The sequence below is a fragment of the Suncus etruscus genome, chromosome 10 (assembly GCF_024139225.1).
Source record: "Suncus etruscus isolate mSunEtr1 chromosome 10, mSunEtr1.pri.cur, whole genome shotgun sequence".
Taxonomy (NCBI): Eukaryota; Metazoa; Chordata; class Mammalia; order Eulipotyphla; family Soricidae; genus Suncus; species Suncus etruscus.
This window is the reverse complement of record NC_064857.1, coordinates 131,409-157,416: the sequence shown is the minus strand read 5'-3', so window position 1 is coordinate 157,416 and position 26,008 is coordinate 131,409. Positions and strand designations below refer to the sequence as shown.

Here is a 26,008-nt window from a genome sequence, read left to right as displayed (position 1 = left end):
AAGGTTCCTGGAAACAAATGACAATAAAGACACAAACTATCAGAACTTATGGGACACAGCAAAAGCAGTACTGAGAGAAAAATTTATAGCTTTGCAAGCACACATCAGGAAGGAAGAAGGAGCTTATCTGAGTAGCTTAATAACACAGCTCATAGAACTAGAAAGTGCTCAACAAGAGGACCCAAAAATAGTGAGACAGAAGGAAATAACAAAGCTGAGAACAGAAATCAACAAAGTGGAAACTCAAAAAACAATCCGAAAGATCAACAAAGCAGAAGTTGGTTCTTTGAAAAAATAAACAAGATTGATAGACCACTGGCAAACCTAACAAAGAAAGAGAGCGAGAGAAACTTGATAACTTGTATTAGAAATGAAAAAGGAGAGATCACTACTGATATGACAGAGATTCAAAGGGTAATCAGAAACTACTTTGAGAAACTCTACGGCACTAAAAATGAGAACCTGGAAGAAATGGATAAATTCTTGGACTCTTATAATATTCCATGGTTGAGGAAAGAGGATGTAGCATATCTAAACACCCCCATCACTATTGATGAAATAAAAATGGTAATCAAATGTCTGCCGAAAAACAAAAGCCCAGGCCCAGATGGATTCACTAATGAATTGTTTCAAACTTTCCAAGAGAACTACTGCCAATCTTGGCAAGACTCTTTCATGAAATTGAACAAACAGAAACACTTCCAAATAGCTTTTATGAAGCCAAAATCACCCTGATACCTAAACCAGACAGAGACACTTTGAAAAATAAAATTAAAGACCAATATCGCTGATGAATGCAGATGCAAAGATCCTCAACAAAATCCTGGAAAATAGAATTCAATGCCTCATTAAGAAGATCATCCACTATGATCAAGTAGGTTTCATCCCAGTAATGCAAGGATGCTTTAACATCCATAAATTTATCAACATAATACACAACATCAACAACAACAAAAAATAAAAACCACATGCTCATATCAATAGATGCAGAGAAAGCATTTGACAAGGTCACACACCCATTCTTTATCAAAACTCTCAGCAAGATGGGAATGGAAGGAACCTTTCTCAATATAGTTAATGCCATCTACCACAAGCCAGTGGCAAATATTATCCTCAATGGAGAAAAACTAAAAGCCTTCCCTCTAAATTCTGGCACAAGACGAGGCTGTCCTCTCTCACCACTCCTATTCAACATAGCACTGGAAGTACTTGCTATAGCAATTAGGCAAGAAAAAGATATCAAGGAAATTCAGATACGAAAGGAAGAAGTCAAGCTCTCACTGTTTGCAGATGACATGATACTCTACTTAGAAAACCCTAAAGTCTCTACGGAAAAGCTTCTAGAAAAAAAAAGACTCATATAGCAAGATGGCAGGCTACAAAATTAACACAAAAATCAATAGCCTCTATACACCAATAGTAATAAGGAAGAAATGGACATTAAGAAAACAACTCCATTCACAATAGTGCCACACAAACTCAAATATCTTGGAATCAACTTGACTAAAAAATGTGAAGGACCTATACAAAGAAAACTATAAAACTCTGCTCCAAGAAATAAGAGAGGAAACATGTAAATGGAAATGCATACCCTGCTCATGGATTGGCAGGATTAACATCATCAAAATGGCAATACTCCCCAAGGCATTATACAGATTTAATGTGATCCCTCTAAAGATACCCATGACATTCTTCAAAGAAGTGGGTCAGGCATTTTTGAAATTCGTTTGGAAAAATAAACACCCTCGAATAGCTAAAGCAATCATTCGGAAAAAGAATATCTGATGAATTACTTTCCCCAACTTTAAACTTTACTATAAAGCAATAGTTATCAAAACAGCATGGTATTGGAATAAGGACAGGCCCTCAGATCAGTGGAATAGGCTTGAGTACTCAGAAAATGTTCCCCAGACATACAATCACCTAATTTTTGATAAAGGAGCAGGAAATCCTAAATGGAGCAGGGAAAGCCTCTTCAACAAGTGGTGTTGACACAACTGGATAGCCACTTGCAAAAAATTGAAATTAGACCCCCAGCTAACATCATGTACAAAGGTAAAATCCAAATTGATTAAAGACCTCGATATCAGACCCAAAACCATAAGATATAAAGAACAACACATAGGTAAAACACTCCAGGACATTGAGACTACAGGCATCTTCAAGGAGGAAACTGCACTCTCCAAGCAAGTGAAAGCAGAGATTAAAAGATGGGAATATATTAAGCTGAGAAGCTTCTGCAACTCAAAGGAAATAGTGCCCAAGATACAAGAGCCACCCACTGAATGGGAGAAACTATTCACCAAATACCCATCAGATAAGGGGCTAATCTCCAAAATATACAAGGCACTGACAGAACATTACAAGAAAAAAACATCTAATCCCATCAAAAAATGGGGAGAAGAAATGATCAGACACTTTGACAAAGAAGAAATACGAATGGCCAAAAGATACATGAAAAAATGCTCCACATCACTAATCATCAGGGAGATGCAAATCAAAACAACGATGAGATACCACCTCACACCACAGAGAATGGCACACATCACAAAGAATGAGAATAAACAGTGTTGGCGGGGATGTGGAGAAAAAGGAACTCTTATCCACTGCTGGTGGGAATGCGATCTAGTTCAACCTTTATGGAAAGCGATATGGAGATTCCTCCACAAACTGGAAATCGAGCTCCCATACGATCCAGCTATACCACTCCTAGGAATATACCCTAGGAACACAAAAATACAATACAAATATCCCTTCCTTACACCTATATTCATTGCAGCACTATTTACCATAGCTAGACTCTGGACACAACCAAGATGCCCTTTAACAGAGGAATGGCTAAAGAAACTGTGGTACATATAAACAATGGAATATTATGCAGCTGTCAGGGGAGGTGAAGTCATCAAATTTTCCTATACATGGATATACACGGAATTTATTATGCTGAGTGAAATAAGTCAGAGAGAGAGAGAAAAATGCAGAATGTTCTCACTCATCTATGGGTTTTAAGAAAAATGAAAGACATTCTTGCAATAATAATTTTCAGACACAAAAGAGAAAAGAGCTGGAAGTTACAGCTCACCTCAGGAAGCTCAGCACAAACAGGGATGAGTTAAGTTAGAGAAATAACTACGTTTTGAACTATCCTAATAATGAGAATGTATGAGGGAAATAGAAAGCCTGTGTAGAGTACAGGCGGGGATTGTGTGGGGAGGAGGGAAATTTGGGACATTGGTGATGGGAATGTTGCACTGGTGATGGTGGTGTTCTTTACATGACTGAAACCCAAACACAATCATGTATGAAATGAAGTTGCTTTAAAAAAAAAAGGTCATCTTATACTCTGGAAAATACGGTACGTAACTAGATTTGATTTCCTGGGAATGGTGTTGATTACAAATGAGATAGCTGGGAAAATTTAAGGAAAATTATCACTGGTGTGATGTATGTTAACACAATTCATCAAGCAAGCAAGCAACTTAAGGTAATAAAAATGTGACCCCAAAGTGACAAAAAATGGGAAGGAATGCCAATCTAAGTAAGGGAAACAAGATCATGTTGTAACTGTCGTGTTAAAAGGTTCTAATTCTAAGTTTAAGGCTGGAGTTTTAGTACAAAAGGTAGGTCACTTGCCATGAGGATCAAGCTAATCCAAGTTTGATCCCTCAAACTGTATATGATTCTGTGAACATCTCCAGAAATGATCCTTGATCCAGCCCTGACCACAGCTGGATTTGATTTTCTTTGTTTTTCTTTCTGTAATTAATATTTTTATTTAGGCACCACGATTACAAACATATTTTAGTTGGGTTTTATTGCATGCAGAAGGACAGTGGTTCAAATCCCAGCATCCCTTATGATCCCCTGAGCCTGCCAGGAGTGATTTCTGAGTATAGAACCAGGAGTAACCCCTGAGCGCTGTTGGGTGTGACCCAAAAAGAAAAAAAAAAAAGAATACTTTTCTTCACCAGTGCAGCATTCCCACCAACAATAACCCCATTCTCCCTCCTCCTCCATCCCCTACCTGTATTCTAGACTGGCATTTTATTGCTCTCACTACCATTGTCATGATATTTGTCAATGTAGTTATTTCTGTAACTGAACTCACCACTCTGTGGCAAGCTTCATACCATGGACCTGTCCTGACAGCCCTTATCTCTATTGTCACTGGGTATTATTAAAATAATGTCTTTTATTTTTCTTAATGCACATAGATGAGTGAGATTATTGTGTGTCTGTGTCTCTCCCTCTGACTTATTTCACTCAGCATAATATTTTCCATGTCCATCTATGTATAGGAAAATTTCATGACTTCATTTTTTTCCTGATGGCTGCATAGTATTCCATTGTGTATATGTACCACAGTTTCTTTAGCCAATCATGTGTTGTTAGTCATCTGGTTGTTTACAGATTCTGGCTATTGTAAATAGCACTACAATGAATATAGGTGTGCAGAAGGCATTTTTGTGTTGGGTTTCTGTGTTCCTAGGGTATATTCCAAAGAGTGGTAAAGCTGGATCATATGGGTGCTCAATTTCGAGTTTTATGAGGAATATCCATATTGTTTTCCACGAAGACAGAACTATACAACATATCCACCAATGGTGAATGAGAGTTCCTTTCTCTCCACATCCCCGCCAGCACTGATTGTTTTTGTTTATTGTGATGTGTGTCTATCTCTTCGATGTGAGATACCTCATTGTTGCTTTGATTTGCATTTCCCTGATGATTAGTGATGTAGAGCACTTTTCATTGCCTTTTGGCCATCTGTATTTGTTCTTTGCAAAATCGTCTGTTCATTTCTTCTCCCTATTTTTTTCTTGTTACGTTCTGTCAATACCTTGAATATCTTAGATATTAGCTCTTTAGCTGATGGATTTTGGGGTAAATAGTTTCTCTTAATCTGTGGGTCGCCTTTGTATTTTAGCCCCTATTTCCTTAGAGATACAGAAACTTCTCAGTTTAATATAGTCCTATTTGTTTATCTCTGTTTCCACTTGTTTGGAGAGTGTTGTTTCCTCCTCTAAAATGCCTCTAGTCTTAATGTCATGTAGTGTTTTACCTATGTATTGTTCTATATACCTTATGGTTTCAGGCCTGATATCAAGGTCTTTAATCCATTTGGATTTGACCTCTGTGTATGGTGTTAGCTGGGGGTTTGAGTTCCCATTTTTGCAAGTGTTTCCAGGAATATTTTGATTTTCTCTTTGATTTCATCTCTGACCCATTGGTTGTTCAGTACTGAGCTATTTTATTTCCAGGTTTTAAAGTTTTTCTTTTGTGTCCTTTTTCATTTCACTTCTAATTTTAGTGCATTGTGATCTGAGAAGGTAGTCTATACAATTCATATCCTCTCGATTTTATGGAGGTATGTTTTAGGGGACAGCATGTGGTCTACACTGGAGAATGATCCATATGTGTTGGATAAGAATGTGTATCCAACTTTCTGGGGATGGAGTACCATATATATATATATATATATATATATATATATATATATATATATATATATATATATATACACACACACACACACACACACACACACACACACACGGCCACTTTCTTCCATTTCTCTTTACAGAGAAAGTAAATTTTTGTTGAGTTTCATCCTGGTTGACCTATCAAGAGGTGACAGGGTGGTGTTGAGGTCTCCCACTATTATTGTGTTGTTATTGATGACTTCTTTCAGATTTGTCAGCAATTTTATAAATACTTTTCTGGTCCCTCATTGGATGCCTATATGTTTAGAAGTATGATTTCTTTCTCTTGTACATATCTCTTGATATTATGCAATGTCCATCTTTGTCCCTTATAACTTTTCTGAGTCTAAATTTTGTGTCATCTGATATTAATATGGCCACTCCAGCTTTTTTAAGGGAGTTGTTTGCTTGGATGGCTTTCCTCCAGCCTTTTATTTTGAGTCTATGTTTGTTCTGACTATTCAGATGTATTTCTTGTAGGCAGCAGAATGTTGGATTCAGATTTTGATCCATTTTGCCACTTTATGTCTCTTAACTGGTGCATTTAGTCCATTGGCATTGAGAAAAATAATTGCCATGGTATTTAGTGTCACCTTTTAGTAGGAGTTTGGTGTGTCCTTTGGTCTATCTTGTCTTAAATTAGACCTTATTGTTTGTTGTTTATGGCTGGTTTTGAGTCTGTAAAGTTTCTTAGCTGTTGTTTATTCATGAAGTTATGTATACTTTCACCAAACCTGAACATAAGTATTGCTAGGTGCAGTAGTCTATGTAAAGCAATCATGTCATTGAGTTTTGTCACTATATCCCACCACTGCCTCTGGCCTTGAGAATTTCTTGTGACCAGTCTGCTGTAAATCTTAAGGATGGTCCTTTGAATGCAATTTCATTTTTGATCTTGCTGTTTTCAGTATTCTATTCCTATCTGTGGGATTTGATGTTTCGTCTTGGGGTTTTATTCTTTGGGTCTCTTTTAGGTGGTACTCTATGGGCATGCAGGATTTGATTGCATGTACTCTTTAACTCTGAGAGTTTCTCTGCAATGATTTCCTTGGCTGTTGATTCTTCCTGGGGATTTTCTTCCTGGGTCTCAGGGACTCCAATGATTCTTATGTTGTTTCTGTTGAGTTTATCAAAGACTTTTATTTTCATCTGTTCACATTCTTTGAGGATTTTTCCCATTTCCTGATAATTTGTTTTAAGGCTATTTTCCAATCACTTTTGTTGAATTGAGTTGTTATACATCTCATCTTCTAGCTCACTGATTCAGTCCTCAGCTGCTGCTACTCTGTTGGAGAGGCATACAAGTGAGGTTTTCATTTTATATACCATGTTTTTCAGCCTGTTATTTCAATTTGAAGTTTTCTGATTTTTTTTAATATCCTCTTGATTCTTATTTGTGGTCCATTCAGTTTGATCTATGCTTTCTTTTAATTCTATGAACATTCTCCATATTTCTTCTCTAAACTCCTTATCTGAGAGGCTAAATAGGTGATTGGCACTTTTGGGGTCATCAGAGCTGCCATCTTCATTCTCTATGCATGGTGTTGGCCTACATTGTTTCCCCACTGTTTCACGTGTAGTGTAATGTTTTCTGAGTGTTGCGCTAGGGTTCATTGACTAGGAGATGCGTGCAGCTGTGGAGCGAAGCAGAGCAGCCAGGCACCTCTGGGTCAACCCTTCCTGGGCAGTGCCAGCTCACCTCCGAACACGTAACTACCACAGATGTACACACATACACACACACACACACACACACACACACATACTTACCATTACCTTCTTATGAATTTTAAATGAGCATTAAGAGTATCTGAGTTAGTGTGCACTATTTAGATTGATTTTATCATGATTCTGTTGTTTTATTGAAAGAAAATAATGAAAGACCTAAACTGAGCCACTGAAGTAAAGATGAAAAGATTGGAAATTCAAATGAAAATATTTTAGCTCAGAAAAACTTACTCTAAATAGCTTTTACTACTTCTTTCCCCAATTATATACTGATATGGAGACATGCAGTGATTTCTTTAACTAAGGGCTTCAAACCTCTTTAAATACCAGGTATGAATTTATATTTTGCCACAGTGGGTTAGAAGGCCATAGTTGTAAACACTTTGATATGCTTCTACAATGCTTATCAAAGGGAACCATGTGAGGTATTTTTGTAAGTTAATGACAATTTTTGAGCCTTATTTCCATTTAATATCAGTACCAATGGCACACCTGCTAGGTGTGAAAAAAGATCTGGTCCTTAGTACCTGAGTAAAACTGGATCAACCTGAATGTCAATCTCCAAACAACTCCAATCATAGAGAGAGCAGATGGCATTGCAATATGCCTCTTTATCTTAATACTAACTTGAAGAATGTAGTAAAAACTGGAAAATTATCTTGAAACACTGAATATATATTTCTTAGCATTTTTGTGAAGAACTAGGAAATGAGTTAAATTTTTAAACCTAGAATCATTCTCTAATAAAAATGAAGATATTAATACTCTTTTTAATATAAAATGAGATATGTTTCTTTATCATTCTGATTATGCAAATTAAAATAACCTCTAAGATTGTATGTAATTTAGTCAATTTTTGACCAAATTTCTAAACAAAGTAAACTATTGATAAAATAACTCAGTGCCTGGAGTTAAAGTTTTCATGACACGGTTATTTTTCCAACCAGTAAGAAAATAAATAATGGTTTTTATAAGATATATTTATCATTTATGAATATATAATAATAGGAATTTATAATATAATATATGATGATCAGATACATTCTAAAATACTTTCAGAGGTGTGTAAGAAATTAATAGAATAATAACATTATTAATAATGTATCTTTATTATTATAGTAGTTAATAAATTAATATTCTTATTCCAGAACACCAACTAATTGCTATCATTGCAGTGTTTATCATTATGAGTATCTTCTAACTTAACAGAAATAGCCATACATTTAATTACATTAGATATATTTGATGGAGCACCCAGGCATAGAGGAGCCCAAGGAGTCTAGTCTTCTTCACTCACTCACACACTCACTCCTCCAATGCTCTTTCTGTTCCCTCTCCCATTACCTAGAGAATATTCCTCTAGGAATCTTTGGAAAATTTCTCTTAGATAAAAATGAAGCTGCATTTCAGGGACTAGGAGAGGATGGTGAAAAGATTGATGAGTTCAGTCATGATACATTTGGTGCAGTTGATGATGATTGGTAAGAAGCACATAAGTGCTTGGCTGAACTGGAAGAGAAGCTACCAGCAATAGTTAATGAGTAAACAGCCAATGGAGAAAGAGATAACATGGACCAGTTGAGTGACCAGGAGAAGAATCTAACAGAAAGGTTTTGTAAAATGGTCATTAAAAATAAACTGAAGGAGTGGTGGCGCAAGTAGTAGGGTGTTTGCCTTGTACACAGCTAACCTAGGAACCTAGGTTCGATACCCCAGCATCCCATAGGGTCCCCCAAGCCAGGAGCGATTTCTGAGTGCAGAGCCAGGAGTAAACCCTGAGCATTTCTGGATGTGGTCCAAAAACAAACAAACAAAAAAAATAATGAACTGGAAGATCCAGCTATCATGAGGACAACACAGTCCAGGCCAATTTTGCAACCCCAACGAGGAAGTCTCAATTCTAGAATCTGGGATAGATCTGAAGTTCTCAGGCAAATTAGAAGTCCCCTGCTTGCCCAGGAAAGGGTCCGTATTAGAATATGTCTTGCCTCAGAGACCTCCACGGGGCCCAGAAGATGACCAGGACCTTTCTGAGTGTGCTTTACCAAGGCAATCAACTTCACCTACTATTGGGAGTTCCCTGTTAGAGCTGTCCCCATAAGGAACACTCCACCTAAGCCACCTAAGCAGATGGTTGTACTCAGCTTCAGCTAACAGATTCTGTGTGCAGATCCTATCCATAATCGGCCCCAGTGCCACCTTGTTATCCTGCTTTCTCTATAAGAGGATGTCTCTGAACCAGCTCTGAAGTGTCCTAAATTCTTTCCTACTGTGTCACCCCTTACCTCCTAGTGTTACTCCTGTTCTCAACCCCCTTCAGAGAACATAGATTCTGGGAGGAGCATAGCTACAGTCTGCAACAATGTTTCCTAACCAGTTTGCAATGGGTCCCTGGATTTGTTGGAAGCCCACTTGCTGCGAGGATGAGTTGGGCAAACGCTTCCCGAACACCAGTTTTCAGTGCCTCTTTGGTGCTCCCATCCCTGCTCCTCCATAGCAGCACCTCCCTGACCCAGGACCTCTCCTCCAAAATCTCAATCTCAGCCTCAATATTTAGACCAGCCACCACTCAGTTTCACCCACAGCTTTCTCTTGCATCCAAGTCAGAAACAGAATAGAAATTAGCATTGGAACCTTAAGTAGTGGAGGTGACAGAGGTGGTCACTGAAATAGTCTTCAGGATCATCTCCAAAAGAATTCCTGAAAGTATATGAAGGCCTTTGTAATATTTCTCTTCAATATCAGTTTCCCTGCCTGCTTTTCCAACATGACCTTCCAGGTGGAGGGCGCTGTTCAGATCCTAATAAACAGGTGTCAAAAAAGGACCCAAAATAGGGAGACAGAAGGAAATAACAAAGCTGAGAGCAGAAATCAACTAAGTGGAAACCCAAAAAAACAATCCGAAAGATCAACGAAAGCAGAAATTGGTTCTTTGAAAACATAAACAAGATTGATAGACCACTGGCAAACCTAACAAAGAAAGAGAGAGAGAGAAACTTGATAACTCGTATTAGGAATGAAAAAGGAGAGATCACTACTGATATGACAGAGATTCAAAGGGTAATCAGAAACTACTTAGAGAAATGCTATGCCACTAAAAATGAGAACCTGGAAGAAATGGATAAATTCTTTGACTTTTATAAGGAAGAAGATGTAGCATATCTAAACACCCACATCACCATTGATGAAATTAAAATGGTAATCAAATGTCTGCCAAAAAAACAAAAGCCCAGGCCCAGATAGATTCACTAATGTATTCTTTCAAACTTTCCAAGAGAACTACTACCAATCCGGGCAAGATTCTTTCATGTAATTGAACTAACGGAAACACTTACAAATAGCTTTATGAAGACAACATCACCTTGATACCTAAACCAGACAGAGATGCTACGAAAAAAGAAAATTACAGACCAATATCGCTGATGAATGCAGATGAAAAGATCCTCAACATAATCCTGGCAAATAGGATTCAATGCCTCATAAAGATGATTATCCACTACGATCAAGTAGGTTTCATCCCAGGAATGCAAGGATGGTTTAACGTCCATAAATCTATCAACATAAAACACAACATCAACAACAAGAAAAATAAAAATCACATGTTCATATCAATAGATGCAGAGAAAGCATTTGATAATGTCCAACACCCATTCTTGATCAAAACTCTCACCAAGATGGGAATGGAAGGAACCTTTCTCAATATAATTAAGGCCATCTACCACAAGCCAGTGGCAAATATTATCCTTAATGGAGAAAAACTAAAAGCCTTCCCACTAAATTCTGGCACAAGAAAAGGCTAACCTCTCTCAACACTCCTATTCAACACAGCACTGGAAGTACTCGCTATAGCGATTAGGCAAGAAAAAGATATCAAGGGAATCCAGATAGGAAAGGAAGAAGTCAAGCTCTCATTGTTTGCAGATGACATGATACTCTACTTAGAAAACCTTAAAGACTCTACGAAAAAGCTTCTAGAAACAATAGACTCATATAGCAAGGTGGCAGGCTACAAAATTAACACACAAAAATCAATGGCCTTTCTATACACCATAGTAATAAGGAAGAAATGGACATTAAGAAAACAACCCCATTCACAATAGTGCCACACAAACTCAAATATCTTGAAATCAACTTGACTAAAAATGTGAAGGACCTATACAAAGAAAACTATAAAACTCTGCTCCAGGAAATAAGAGAGGACACACAGAAATGGAAACACATACCCTGCTCATGAATTGGCAGGTTTAACATCATCAAAATGGCAATACTCCCCAAGGCATTATACAGATTTAATGCGATCCCTCTAAAGATACCCATGACATTCTTCAAAGAAGTGGATCAGGCACTTTTAAAATTTGTTTGGAACAATAACACCCTGGAATAGCTAAAGCAATCATTGGGAAAAAGAATATGGGAGGAATTACTTTCCCCAACTTTAAACTTTACTACAAAGCAATAGTTATCAAAACAGCATGGTATTGGAATAAGGACAGACCCTCAGATCAGTGGAATAGGCTAGAATACTCAGAAAATGTTCCCCAGACATACAATCACCTAATTTTTGATAAAGGAGCAAGAAATCCTAAATGGAGCAGGGAAAGCCTCTTCAACAAGTGGTGTTGACACAACTGGATAGCCACTTTCAAAAAATTGAACTTAGACCCCCAGCTAATATCATGTATGAAGGTAAAATCCAAATGGATTAAAGACCTCAATATCAGACCCAAAACCATAAGATACATAGGACAACACATAGGCAAAACACTCCAGGACATTGAGACTACAGGCATCTTCAAGGAAGAAACTGCACTCTCCAAGCAAGTGAAAGCAGAGATTAACAGATGGGAATATATTAAGCTGAGAAACTTCTGCACCTCATAGAAAATAGTGCCCAGGATACAAGAGCCACCCACTGAGTGGGAGAAACTATTCACCCAATACCCATCAGATAAGGGGCTAATCTCCAAAATATACAAGGCACTGACAGAACTTTACATGAAAAAAACATGTAATCCCATCAAAAAATGGGGAGAAGAAATGAATAGACACTTTGACAAAGAAGAAATACAAATGGCCTAAAGAAACATGAAAAAATGCTCCACATCACTAATCATCAGGGAGATGCAAATCAAAACAACGATGAGATACCATCTCACACCACAGAGAATGGCACACATCACAAAGAATGAGAATAAACAGTGTTGGCGGGGATGTGGAGAGAAAGGAACTCTTATCCACTGCTGGTGGGAATGCCATCTAGTTCAACCTTTATGGAAAGCGATATGGAGATTCCTCCAGAAACTGGAAATCAAGCTCCCATATGATTCAGCTATACCACTCCTAGGAATATACCCTAGGAACACAAAAATACAATACAAAAACCCCTTCCTTACACCTATATTCATTGCAGCACAATTTACCATAGCAAGACTCTGAAAACAATCAAGATGCCCTTCAACAGAGGAATGGCTAAAGAAACTGTGGTACATATACACAATGGAATATTATGCAGCTGTCAGGAGAGATGAAGTCATCAAATTTTCCTATACATGGATGTACACGGAATCTATTATGCTGAGTGACATAAGTCAGAGAGAGAGAAATCGCGGAATGGTCTCACTCATCTATGGGTTTTAAGAAAAATGAAAGACATTTTTGCAATAATAATTTTCAGGCACAAAAGAGAAAAGAGCTGGAAGTTCCAGCTCACCTCAGGAAGCTCACCACAAAGAGTGATGAGTTTAGCTAGAGAAATAACTACATTTTGAACTGTCCTAATAATGAGAATATATGAGGGAAATGGAAAGCCTATCTAGAGTACAGGTGGGGGTCAGGTGGGGAGGAGGGAGATTTGGGACATTGGTGATGGGAATGTTGCACTGGTGATGGGTGGTGTTCTTTACATGACTGAAACCCAAACACAATCATATATGTAATCAAGGTGTTTAAATAAAATATAAAAAATAGGCAGGCAGAGGAAATAATAAAACTCAGAGGAGAAATTAATGAACTGGAAACCCAAAAAATCAAATCCAAAAGATCAATAAAAGCAAGAGTTAGTTCTTTAAAAAAAAAAAATCTAACATTCATTAGCAAGACTCACAAAGAAAGAGAGAAAGAAATTTAATAAAATGAATCAGAAATGAAAAGGGGGGTTCACTACAAATACTATAGAAATTCAAAGTGTAATAGATTACTTTGAGAAACTTTATGCTACAAAACAAGAGAACCTGGAAGAAATAGATAAATTCTTGGACTCCTATAACCTCCCCAATTGAACCAAAATTATCTGGAATCTGAACAGACCAATCACTATTGAGGTAATTGAAATGGAAATCAAAAGGCTTTCCAAGAACAAAAATTCAGGCCCAAATGAATTCACTAGTGAAATCTTTCAAATCTTTAAAGAGGACCTATGACCAATTCTTTTCAGGATCTTCCAGTAAATTGAAGATATAGAAACATTCTCAAATATTTTTCTATAAAGCTAACATCATCCTGATACCAAAAGCCAAAAAAAAATGATTACAGTCCAATATCCCTGTTGAATAAAGATGCAAAGATCCTCAATAAAATACTAGCAAATTGAATCCAACAATTCATTAAGAAAGTCATACACCATAACCTTTCATTTCAAAGATGCAAGGATGGTTTAACAGACACAAGTCAATCGTTGTCAACAAAAGAAAAAAATTACAATTATATTATCATAGCAATAGAAGCAGAGTAAGCATTTGCACAGGTCCAGCATCTGTTCATGATAAAAACTCTCAACAAGGTGGGAATGGAAAGAGGTTTTCTCAAAATAGTCAAGGTCATTTACTACAAGTCCATGTCAAACATTGTACTTAGTGGGGAAGAACTAAAAGCCTTTCCTCTAAGATCTGGCACAAGACAGGGTTGCCCCTCTCACCAGTGCTAATCAATACATGCCACAGCAATTAGGTAAAAAAAAAAAAAAGGTGGAGTCATCCAGATAGGAAAGGAGGAATTCAAGCCCTCACTGTTTGCAGATAACATTATACTATATTTAGAAAAACCTAAAGGCTGTACCAAAAAGTTTCTAGAGACATTAGAATTGTATCATAAAATGGCTGGCTACAAAATTAATTCACAAAAATCCATGACTTTTTATATAAAAATAATGAAAGGGACATTAAAAAACAAGTCATAATTGTGCTTCAGAAAAATCAAGTACCTCAGAGTCAACTTAATTAAAGAGATGAAAGACCTATACAAAAAAACTACAAAATACTTCAAGAAATAAAAGAGGACACAAACAAAATGGATACATATATCCTGTTCATGGATTGGGAGAATCAACATAATTAACATTACAATACTTCCCAAAGCATTTATAGACTTTATCCAATCCCTATAAAATGCCCTGACATCTTTCAAAGAAGTGTATCAAACACTCTTGAAATTCATCTGAAATTGATTGCTAAAGCAATCATTGGGCAAAAGAAGATGGGAGACATCACTGTCCCCAACTTTAATCTGTAACATGAGGCTATAGCCATAAAACAGCATGGTATTGGTATAAAGGCAAATCAAGTTAATAGAAAAATATTCTGAGATTTACCCCCAGATATATGATCAATTTATTTTTGACAAAGGGATAAGAAATAGAAAGTGGAGCAAGGAAAACCTCTTCAACAAGTGGTGTTGGAAAACTGGTCAAGTACAAGCAAAAAAGTTAACTCAGGCCTCTATTTAACACTACACACAAGGTAAAAATCAAAGTGAATTAAGCACTTTGATATCAGACCTGAAATCATAAGGTATATAGAGAAAAACGTATGCAATAAAACTCCATGATATTATGACTAAAGGCATCATTCAAATATTAAACTCCACTGGCAAATCAAGCAGAAGCAAAAATAAACTACATTAAACTGAGAAGTTCTGCACTTCAAAGGAGATGGTCACTAGGATATGAAGACAACCTACAGAATGGGATAAATTGTTCACTCAATACCCATTTGATAAGTGGTTAATATCTAAAAATACAAGGCACTGATAAAAGAGCAAGAAAAAATCTAACACTATCCAAAATGGGGATAAAAAATACATCCCTAAACCCCATCTAACCCCATTAAAATGGAAATAATAAACAGGTATTTCCACAAAGAAGAAAGATAGATGGCCAAAAGGCACTGAAAAATATTCCATATCACTAATCATCAGGGAAATGCAAATAGAAAAAACAATGAGATAGGAGACTCAGAGACTGGCACACATCACAAAGAATAAGAATAACCAATGCAGGCACAGTTATGGAGAGAAAGGGACTCATTCACTGCTGGTGGGAATGCCAAATAGTCCAGCCTTTTTGGAAAACAATATGAATGTTCCTCAAAAAAGTGGAAATTGAGCTCCCCTATGACCCAGCAATACCACTCCTATAAATATACCCTACAAACTTAAAAACAACATGCAGAAAAGCATTTCTATGTTCATTGCAGCACTGTTCACAATAGTGGTAATCTGGAAATAACTCAGGTGCCCAAGAACAGATAAGTGGCTGAAAAAACTGCGCTGCATATACACAATGGAATACTACACAGATCTTAGAAAAACAAAATCATAAAATTTGTTTATACATAGATGTATATGGAGATTATTATGCTGAGTGAAATGAGTCAGAGAGTGAGGAATAGACATCACACAGAATAATATCACTCATGTGAGACATAAGAAAAATAAAATATAGTATGTATTAATAACCAGGGACAATAGATATGATGGCCAGGAGGACCAGTCCATGGCAGGAAGCTTGCAACAAATAATCAGGAATGCAGTTAGGGAAAAAGGGTCCACTAAGACAATAATAGTTGGAACTGATTATTCTGAACAAAAAAAATTTTATCTGAGAGCAGAGAAAGTAATATGCATAATGCCCCTTTATTAACAGTAGTGCAAATCAATGTCAAAAAGGGAAAAAAAGAAAGAGAAAGAGAAGTAAAATATCTGCCCAGAGACAGGCAGGGGGAGGGTGGGAGAGAAACTAGGGACATCGGTGTTGGGAAATGTGCTGAAACTGGAAAAGGATGGTATGCATTATAAGATGAAAATGGAATCATTAACAACTTTGTAACCACAGTGTTTAAAGAAATTATTTTTAAAGCAGAATGTATATTTCTCAAAAAGAAAAAAGGATAAATAGAACTTCATATTCCACAACTTAGCATCTACTCCAAAACCAACCAAACAAAAAAAACGTATTTGAAAATATATGTAAGGATCCATACTCAATAAAGTGGATAGCATAACTGCTAAGATACGAAAAAATCTCCAAGTCTAATGACAGATGGGTGGATTAAAAAGTAATGGTAGAGGCCGGCGAGGTGGCACTAGAGGTAAGGTGTCTGCCTTGCAAGCGCTGGCCAAGAAAGGACCGCAGTTAGATCCCCCGGCATCCCATATGGTCCCCCCAAGCCAGGGGCAATTTCTGAGCGCTTAGGCAGGAGTAACCCCTGAGCATCAAATGGATGTGGCCCAACCCCCCCAAAAAAGTGATGGTAAATATACACAATGGAATACTATACAGCTAAAAGGAAGTATAAAGCCATGAAGTTCACTGAAATGTAATGGGACTGGCTATTATGCTAAGGAAAGAAGTGAAAGCAGGATAAATACAGTGTATATAAATGTTATATAGATACATACAAATGAAATATAAAGTGCTTCATTTATAGTCTTATATATTTTAGTACATAGAATAAGACTATAAAATTATAGATAAATGGTCAAAATAACAAACATTGACAAGGAGTTCCCTAAGAGGAAGACTCTAAGAGGTGATAGAAAAGGTGGAAAGGAATAAAATCTGGGACTATTTGTTTCAATAGAGCTTTTCAAGAATCACTCTGCCTTGGTATTATGGTACATCTGTTTTAGTATGAAAATGGCTAGATTTTCTCAGGTTCTTTCTTCATAAATAATCCAAACAGGAAAGAAATCAGAGAAAACTGAGGACTCTGAGATTCAGCTGGAATCTAGGAGAAAATTGGAAGGAGAAGAAGGAAAGTGAGCTGATGGGATTCCAGAAAGGGGTATGGTGGTTTCTCTACAGCTCTGCCTTGAAACAAGGGCTTCTGACTCAGAGTTCTGAGATTCCTTAATAGATTCGTTTCCCCTTCTCTTGGTTAACTGGACAGGCTGGCAGTTTCTCTGGAACTGCATACCACCTCCAACTTCCTCGATCTCCTTCAAGGGTTGTACAGCTCCTCTAGACATAACATTGCTTGCTTCCTAGTGCATGACCCACATCTCAGAAGTGGTACCTATAATGTATATAGCACTCTGTGGAACAAACTTTGTATAAAAAGCTGACACTAAACTCCCCTCAGTGAACCCCTGGCTTTGCCTGGCATTGAATCTTATCTTGGTTTCTGTCCAACTTTCAAGTTCCCCTACAAATTTTTGTTGGGTATCCTTCCAATAGCACTTTCACTGGAATCTGGCTGGTCTTTATGACTTCTATGTGGAAGACTCAAATAACATCATAGGAATAAGAATTGTCTGGGAAAGGAGAAAATTAACCAAACTCATCAAGCCTTATCTTTTCGCCCCCTTCCCCCTTTATCTGAGAGGACCCAGGCAAAGATACAGAAAGAAAAATGAAAGATAATTAATTACCCTCTACATCTGCACTCCACCTTGAAAATTCTCAATACACAATACACTTTTCATTCAAAATATGTAAAACTATGATTTCTAGTTTGCAAATACATAGATGTGTGTATAATATAGAAATTAAATAACTGGGCCCGGAGAGATAGCACAGTGGCGTTTGCCTTGCAAGCAGCCGATCCAGGACCAAAGGTGGTTGGTTCGAATCCCGGTGTCTCATATGGTCCCCCGTGCCTGCCAGGAGCTATTTCTGAGCAGACAGCCAGGAGTAACCCCCGAGCACCTCCGGGTGTGGCCGAAAAACAAACAAAAAACAAACAAACAAAAACAAAAACAAAAAAATTAAATAATCTGTATAAGGGAAAGGTGGTTTTTATTTTTCTTTCCATCTAAAGACTTTTGTACTAAGTAAGCAAAGCCTAAACATTATTACAGCCTGATTCATGTGAGCTAATGTTATATAGAGTTAGAAAAACAAGTTGGCCAAGACACAGTTTTTCAAAACTGCTATGCAATAATCTAATGCTAATTTCTCCTAAGCAATTATATTTGGATCTGGCACTAAGCAATGAGTAAATCAACTTTTCAATAGCCTTTTAGTCTGTTCTTATGACTGAATTATGCACATTTCCCATGATGCTCTTAATTTCAAAACTCATTTCCTATCATAGAGCATATAATTTTTCTGAATGCTCCCTCATGATTTTGAGACTGTTCTATATTTGATTCCTCAAACACCTGAGTTAGAGCATATAGTTTGGGAAAAGTTTGTGTCACACAGAAATAAACTTTCCTCTTTTTTAACATGGTCTTATTAATATGAGAAGGGGAAAACATGTATTTCATAAGTCATAACGATAGTGACATAATTTCATCACCTTTCAAAGCCTATTTTAATTTGCTCTTCTATCATCATTTTTCCTCAAATAAGTCTTTTGCAGTCAAACCTATACAAAAAATATCTTACTTGAAAATCAACACTTTATTCTCAGCTTTAATTTGGTGAAGAGTATTGGCTAGCAGATTTATAATCAATTGATACTGTTTTCTTGGCCATTTTTAATCAGAATAATTTGTCTATTGCTGTAAGTGGTATGTAAAATTCCCTAATGTGTTGCTGCCATAATTTCCCTTTGTGTCTGGCAACATTTGTGTTATATATTTCAGTATTTATATTTTACATATTATTTGTTGATATTTAAGTGAGTGATTTTATGTACAGATATAAATAATTGTGATTATATCTCCTATATATTGATTTTTTGTCATTATATTTTTATCTTTGCATTTTACTGTCATTTTTGACTTGGAAACAGTTTTATCTAATATAAATGTAACATTTTCTACCATTTAAATATTTTAGTTGGCTTGGAATGCCAGTTTCTGTTTCATCAATTCTTCATTTTTCTCTGTAGTTGATGTGAATCACTCATAAAAAATATTGTCAGGTTCTCATTTTCTGGCCATTTTGTGCCTTTGTATTGGTGAATTTAGTCCATTTATGTTGAGGGTGAATATTGCCAGATGATATCTTGGCCATCTTATCATTAGGTATTTTTTTTAGTTCTCGTTATATATTTATTTCCTTGATAAGATTTGTAAACTTTTTTTCTTAGAGTGCATATTTTTATATTTCTTTTTTTTTTTTTAGTTTTTTTTGGGGGGGGCCACACCCGGCAGTGCTCAGGGTTTACTCCTGGCTATCTGCTCAGAAATAGCTCCTGGCAGGCACGGGGGGCCATATGGAACACCGGGATTTGAACCAACCACCTTAGGTCCGGGATCTTCTGCTTGCAAGGTAAACACCGCTGTGCTATCTCTCCAGCCCCATCTTTTTATATTTCTTATAGGTGAGATGTGGTATTGGAAATATTATTTAGCTTTTCTCTTTGAGGTCTTCCTCATACCTGATAGTCTTACAGACTAAGAAATTTTTGACTGAAAGTTTTCCTCAAGTATTTTAAATAATATATTTTATTTTCTCCTAACTAAACCTATGCTAAGAAGACTGATAAATGCCTTTTATCTATACTTTTATATATTGTTTGCCTTTTAGCCCTAGAAGCCTTCAGTATTCTAATTTTTGTCTTAAATTTTGATAGCTTGGGGACCTTAACATGGATTTGTCAACACTGGATAGGTCAACCAGACTGAAAACCAACAAGAATATACTAGACCTGAGGAGAGAAATGGAAGAAAGAGGCCTAGTGGATATATATAGTAAACTCCATCCCCAGAAACCTGGATACACATTCTTCTCCAATGTACATGGGACATTCTCCAGGATAGACTACATGCTGGCACATAAAACATACCTCCATAAGATCAAGAGGATAGAAATTTTGCAGACTACCTTCGCTGACCACAAGGCTCTGAAATTATTTGTGAACTCATAAGGGACTCAGAAGAAACACTTTAACACCTGGAAGTTAAACAGCCTCATGCTCAATAACCAGTGGGTCCGAGATGAAATCAAGGAAGAAATAAAAAGGTTCCTGGAAAAAAATGACAATAAAGACACAAACTATCAGAACTTATGGGACACAGCAAAAGCAGTACTGAGAGGAAAATTTATAGCTTTGCAAGCACACATCAGGAAGGAAGAAGGAGCTTACCTGAGTAGCTTAATGACACAGCTAATAGAACTAGAAAATGCTCAACAAAAGGACCCAAGAATAGGAAGACAGAAGGAAAAAACAAAGCTGAGAGCAGAAATCAACGAAGTGGAAACTCAAAAAACAATCCGAAAGATCAACGAAAGCAGAAGTTGGTTCTTTGAAAAAATAAACAAGATTGATAGACCACTGGCAAACCTAACAAAGAAAGAGAGAGAGAGAAACTTGATAACTCGCATCAGGAATGAAAAAGGAGAGATCACTACTGATATGACAGAGATTCAAAGGGTAATCAGAAACTACTTTGAAAAACTCTACGACACTAAAAATGAGAACCTGGAAGAAATGGATAAATTCTTGGACTCTTATAATCTTCCACGGTTGAAGGAAGAGGATGTAGCATATCTAAACACCCCCATCACCATTGATGAAATTAAAACAGTAATCAAATGTCTGCCGAAAAACAAAAGTCCGGGTCCAGATGGATTCACTAATGAATTCTATCAAACTTTCCAAGAGGAACTAATGCCAATCTTGGCAAGACTCTTTCATGAAATTGAACAAACAGAAACACTTCCAAATAGCTTTTATGAAGGCAACATCACCTTGATACCTAAACCAGACAGAGACACTACCAAAAAAGAAAATTACAGACCAATATTACTAATGAATGCAGATGCAAAGATCCTCAACAAAATCCTGGCAAATAGGATTCAATGCCTCGTTAAAAAGATCATCCACTACAATCAAGTAGGTTTCATCCCAGGAATGCAAGGCTGGTTTAACATCCGTAAGTCTATCAAAATAATACACAACATCAATAACAAGAAAAATATAAACCACATTATCATATCAATAGATGCAGAGAAAGCATTTGATAAGGTCCAACACCCATTCTTGATCAAAACTCTCAGCAAGATGGGAATGGAGGGAACCTTTCTCAATATAGTGAAGGCCATCTACCACAAGCCAGTGGCAAATATTATCCTCAATGGAGAAAAACTGAAAGCCTTCCCTCTAAATTCTGGCACAAGACAAGGCTGTCCTCTCTCACCACTCCTATTCAACATAGCACTGGAAGTACTTGCTATAGCGATTAGGCAAGAAAAGGATATCAAGGGAATCCAGATAGAAAAGGAAGAAGTCAAGCTCTCATTGTTTGCAGATGACATGATACTCTACTTAGAAAACCCTAAAGACTCTATCAAAAAGCTTCTAAAAACAATAGACTCATATAGCAAGGTGGCAGGCTACAAAATTAACACACAAAAATCAATGGCCTTTCTATACACCAATAGTAATAAGGATGAAGTGGACATTAAGAAAACAACCCCATTCACAATAGTGCCACACAAACTCAAATATCTTGGAATCAACTTGACTAAATATGTGAAGGACCTATACAAAGAAAACTATAAAACTCTGCTCCAAGAAATAAGAGAGGACACACGGAAATGGAAACGCATACCCTGCTCATGGATTGGCAGGATTAACATCATCAAAATGGCAATACTCCCCAAGGCATTATACAGATTTAATGCCATCCCTCTAAAGATACCCATGACATTCTTCAAAGAAGTGGATCAGACACTTTTGAAATTCATTTGGAATAATAAACACCCTTGAATAGCTAAAGCAATCATTGGGAAAGAATATGGGTGGAATTACTTTCCCCAACTTTAAACTGTACTACAAAGCAACAGTTTTCAAAACAGCATGGTATTGGAATAAGGATAGGTCCTCAGATCAGTGGAATAGGCTTGAATACTCAGAAAATATTCCCCAGACATACAACCACCTAATTTTTGATAAAGGAGCAGGAAATCCTAAATGGAGCAGGGAAAGCCTCTTCAACAAGTGGTGTTGGCACAATTGGATAGCCACTTGCAAAAAATTGAACTTAGACCCCCAGCTAACATGATGTACGAAGGTAAAATCCAAATGGATTAAAGACCTCGATATCAGCCCCAAAACCATAAGATATATAGAACAACACATAGGCAAAACACTCCAGGACATTACAGGCATCTTCAAGGAGGAAACTGCACTCTCCAAGCAAGTGAAAGCAGAGATTAACAGATGGGAATATATTAAGCTGAGAAGCTTCTGCACCTCAAAGGAAATAGTGCCCAGGGTACAAGAGCCACCCACTGAGTGGGAGAAACTATTCACCCAATACCCATCAGATAAGGGGCTAATCTCCAAAATATACAAGGCACTGACAGAACTTTACATGAAAAAAACATCTAACCCCATCAAAAAAATGGGGAGAAGAAATGAACAGACACTTTGACAAAAAAGAAATACACATGGCCAAAAGACACATGAAAAAATGTTCCACATCACTAATCATCAGGGAGATGCAAATCAAAACAACGATGAGATACCACCTCACACCCCAGAGAATGGCACACATCACAAAGAATGAGAATAAACAGTGTTGGTGGGATGTGGAGAGAAAGGAACTCTTATCCACTGCTGGTGGGAATGCCGTCTAGTTCAACCTTTATGGAAAGCGATATGGAGATTCCTCCAAAAACTGGAAATCGAGCTCCCATACGATCCAGCTATACCACTGCTAGGAATATACCCTAGGAACACAAAAATATAATACAAAAAACCCTTCCTTACACCTATATTCATTGCAGCACTATTTACCATAGCAAGACTCTGGAAACAACCAAGATGCCCTTCAACAGACGAATGGCTAAAGAAACTGTGGTACATATACACAATGGAATATTATGCAGCTGTCAGGAAAGATGAAGTCATGAAATTTTCCTATACATGGTTGTACACGGAATCTATTATGCTGAGTGAAATAAGTCAGAGAGAGAGATCAACGCAGAATGGTCTCACTCATATATGGGTTTTAAGAAAAATGAAAGACACCCTTGTAATAATAATTTTCAGACACAAAAGAGAAAAGAGCTGGAAGTTCCAGCTCACCTCAGGAAGCTCACCACAAAGAGTGATGATTTTAGTTAGGGAAATAACTACATTTTGAACTGTCCTAATAATGAGAATGTATGAAGAAAATGGAGAACCTGTCTAGAGTACAGGCGGGGGTCGGGTGGGGCGAAGGGAGACTTGGGACATTGGTGCTGGGAATGTTGCACTGGTGATGGGTGGTGTTCTTTACATGACTGAAACCCAAACACAATCATGTATGTAATTAAGGTGTTTAAATAAATTTAAAAAAAATTTTGATAGCTTAGCTACTTTTTATGTAGGTGTATGTCTCTCCACATTTAAATAATCAGATGTGTTTCAATGTGGAGTATGCATTCAATTACTTCCTCTTGTTTGGAAAATTTTCTGCTATTACTTCTTCAAATAAGCTCTTTGTTCTCTTAAAATTCTATTTTTCTTCTTTAAATACACTACCCTTATTTGCTTTCTTAGTTAAATGCTTATCATAGTATTTTGCATTGTTTAAATCTTTATTTAACTCACTTCTTTTGCCTCAGTAGTGTGTAAAGTACTATTGAGTCCATGGATTCATTTATCTTTTCTGCTTATTGTTTCCAAAACAATCTTTAGCACCCTTAGTCTCATGTATTGTTATTTTACATCTTGAGTCTGTTAGTTTATAATTTAATGTGTCCATTTCTAATTTTATACACAGAAATAAATTTAAACTATATTAATTATGTGTATCCACAAACTATATGGTATATAGGAAAAAACATAGGTGATACATTTCATTAAATGAATCTTAAGATTTAAGTCACAAAGACAAGGACAAATACCAGATACTCTCACTCATCTGTGGTATAAAGAATAGTATGTCTAGGGAACAGAAGGTATTAAAGATGGGGAAAATAATCCTGTAATCTAGGTTATAGAGACAAAATGCAAGGAAGGAAAGGAATGGAGGGTGGAAGCATAGTGAGATCTGAAAGTAACAGGAATATGTATGGAATAGGGGGCTTGGTCTTGTCTGTAGTGTGAAGACAAAATATCTGTGTGTGTGCATGTAAAGCATTAAATACAACTACTGAAAATAAAACATTAAATACATGGTCTCAAACTACAACAATTAAGCTTACAAATGTAACTGACCCCCAGCACCCTTCCACCTCCTTCCGGAATTCCAGGGCTTCCCCTGGACCACATGCCTGGGGAGTCAGTGAGGTGGGTCCCGACGAGGAGCTTAAAGGTTGCCCCAGACTTTCCCTATATCCCACCTGGCTCCAGAGGGAGGGTTTGTGTGGGGACTTTGAACTTCCACGCTTCCAGCTATTGAAGAATCTCTTTCCTTCCTGGGAGCCAGGAGTTTTTACCAACATAGGGAATGGCAGCACAAGAGATTCTGGCTTCAGGAAGTCACAGGCAACTTTCCTTACTAACCTTGTCCATTATGAAACCATGAGGGGCAAACATGTAGACAAATATTTGGATATCATTGGGTTTAATCTGTTTGTCATATTCAGAACACCACCCAGAAGCTCATTTTATTCCATTTCTCCCTCACTCCCACCTCCTATTACCCCACATTTAACCATTTTTGTACTAATGATTTTTGTTTTGACCAAGGTAGATTGCATATCTTTCACAGTAATGTTTTGTAGAGAGTCGGAAGCTTAGCAGGCAGCACAGGGACGACATGGCTCCATGCGGTAGGCTTTTTGGCCAAGCTTAGGGGAAGATGCAGCCTTGGCTGCTCCCCCCACAACCTTATCTTTCCCTCCTCCTGGTCCCCAGGGTTACCCCTGGCCACCTGCTCAGGGACCCAGCAAGCGGGTTTCAGTGAGGAGCAGTTTAAAGAAGACTCCAGGCTTCCCCATTCCTGCAGGGGGCAGGGAGGGACCAATGAACTTCTGTCTTCCAGCAATTAGGATGCAAAAACTTCTTGGGGAGTTGGAAGCTTCAGTAGGCAACACAGGGATGACATGGATCCGTGTGCTCTTCTCTCTTTGTGAAGCAGATTAAACACTTATATAGTGACAATTTTGCCCACTGGTTATTTTTTTGTTTGTTTGCTTGCTTGCTTGTTTGTTTGCTATTTCCCTTTTGAGATCTGTTTTATAAGCAATACTGATAGAAGAGTATCTCTGGTAGAATCACCTTTGAACCAAGTTACGGGAATGTTAGACTCGATTCGTCGACCCCCAGATGCACCAACAATATCTATTTTTATTTTCTTTTTAAATTTTTTTATTTAACCAACTTTATTACATACATGATTGTATTTGGGTTTCAGTCATGTAAAGAACACCACCCATCACCAGTGCAACATTCCTGTCACCAATGTCCAAAATCTCCCTCCTCCCCACCCAACCCCCGCCTGTACTCTAGACAGGCTTTCTATTTCCCTCGTACATTCTTATTATTAGGATAGTTCAAAATGTAGTTATTTCTCTAACTAAACTCATCCCTGTTTGTGGTCAGCTATATGAGGTGAGCTGTAAATTCCAGCTTTTTTCTCTTTTGTGCCTGAAAATTATTATTGCAAAAATGTCTTTCACTTTTCTTAAAACACATAGATGAGTGAGACCATTCTGCCTTTCTCTCTCTCTCTCTCTCTCTCTCTCTCTCTCT

General features: G+C 37.2%; 2 pseudogenes; both read left to right on the top strand.

The window, feature by feature from the left end:
- Positions 1–7,107: 7,107 nt before the first annotated feature.
- On the top strand, positions 7,108–9,915 carry LOC126020824 (protein PAT1 homolog 1-like; annotated as a pseudogene).
- A 63-nt stretch (positions 9,916–9,978) lies between these two features.
- Positions 9,979–26,008, top strand: part of LOC126020823 (nuclear receptor corepressor 2-like) — a 30,470-nt pseudogene continuing 14,440 nt past the window's right edge.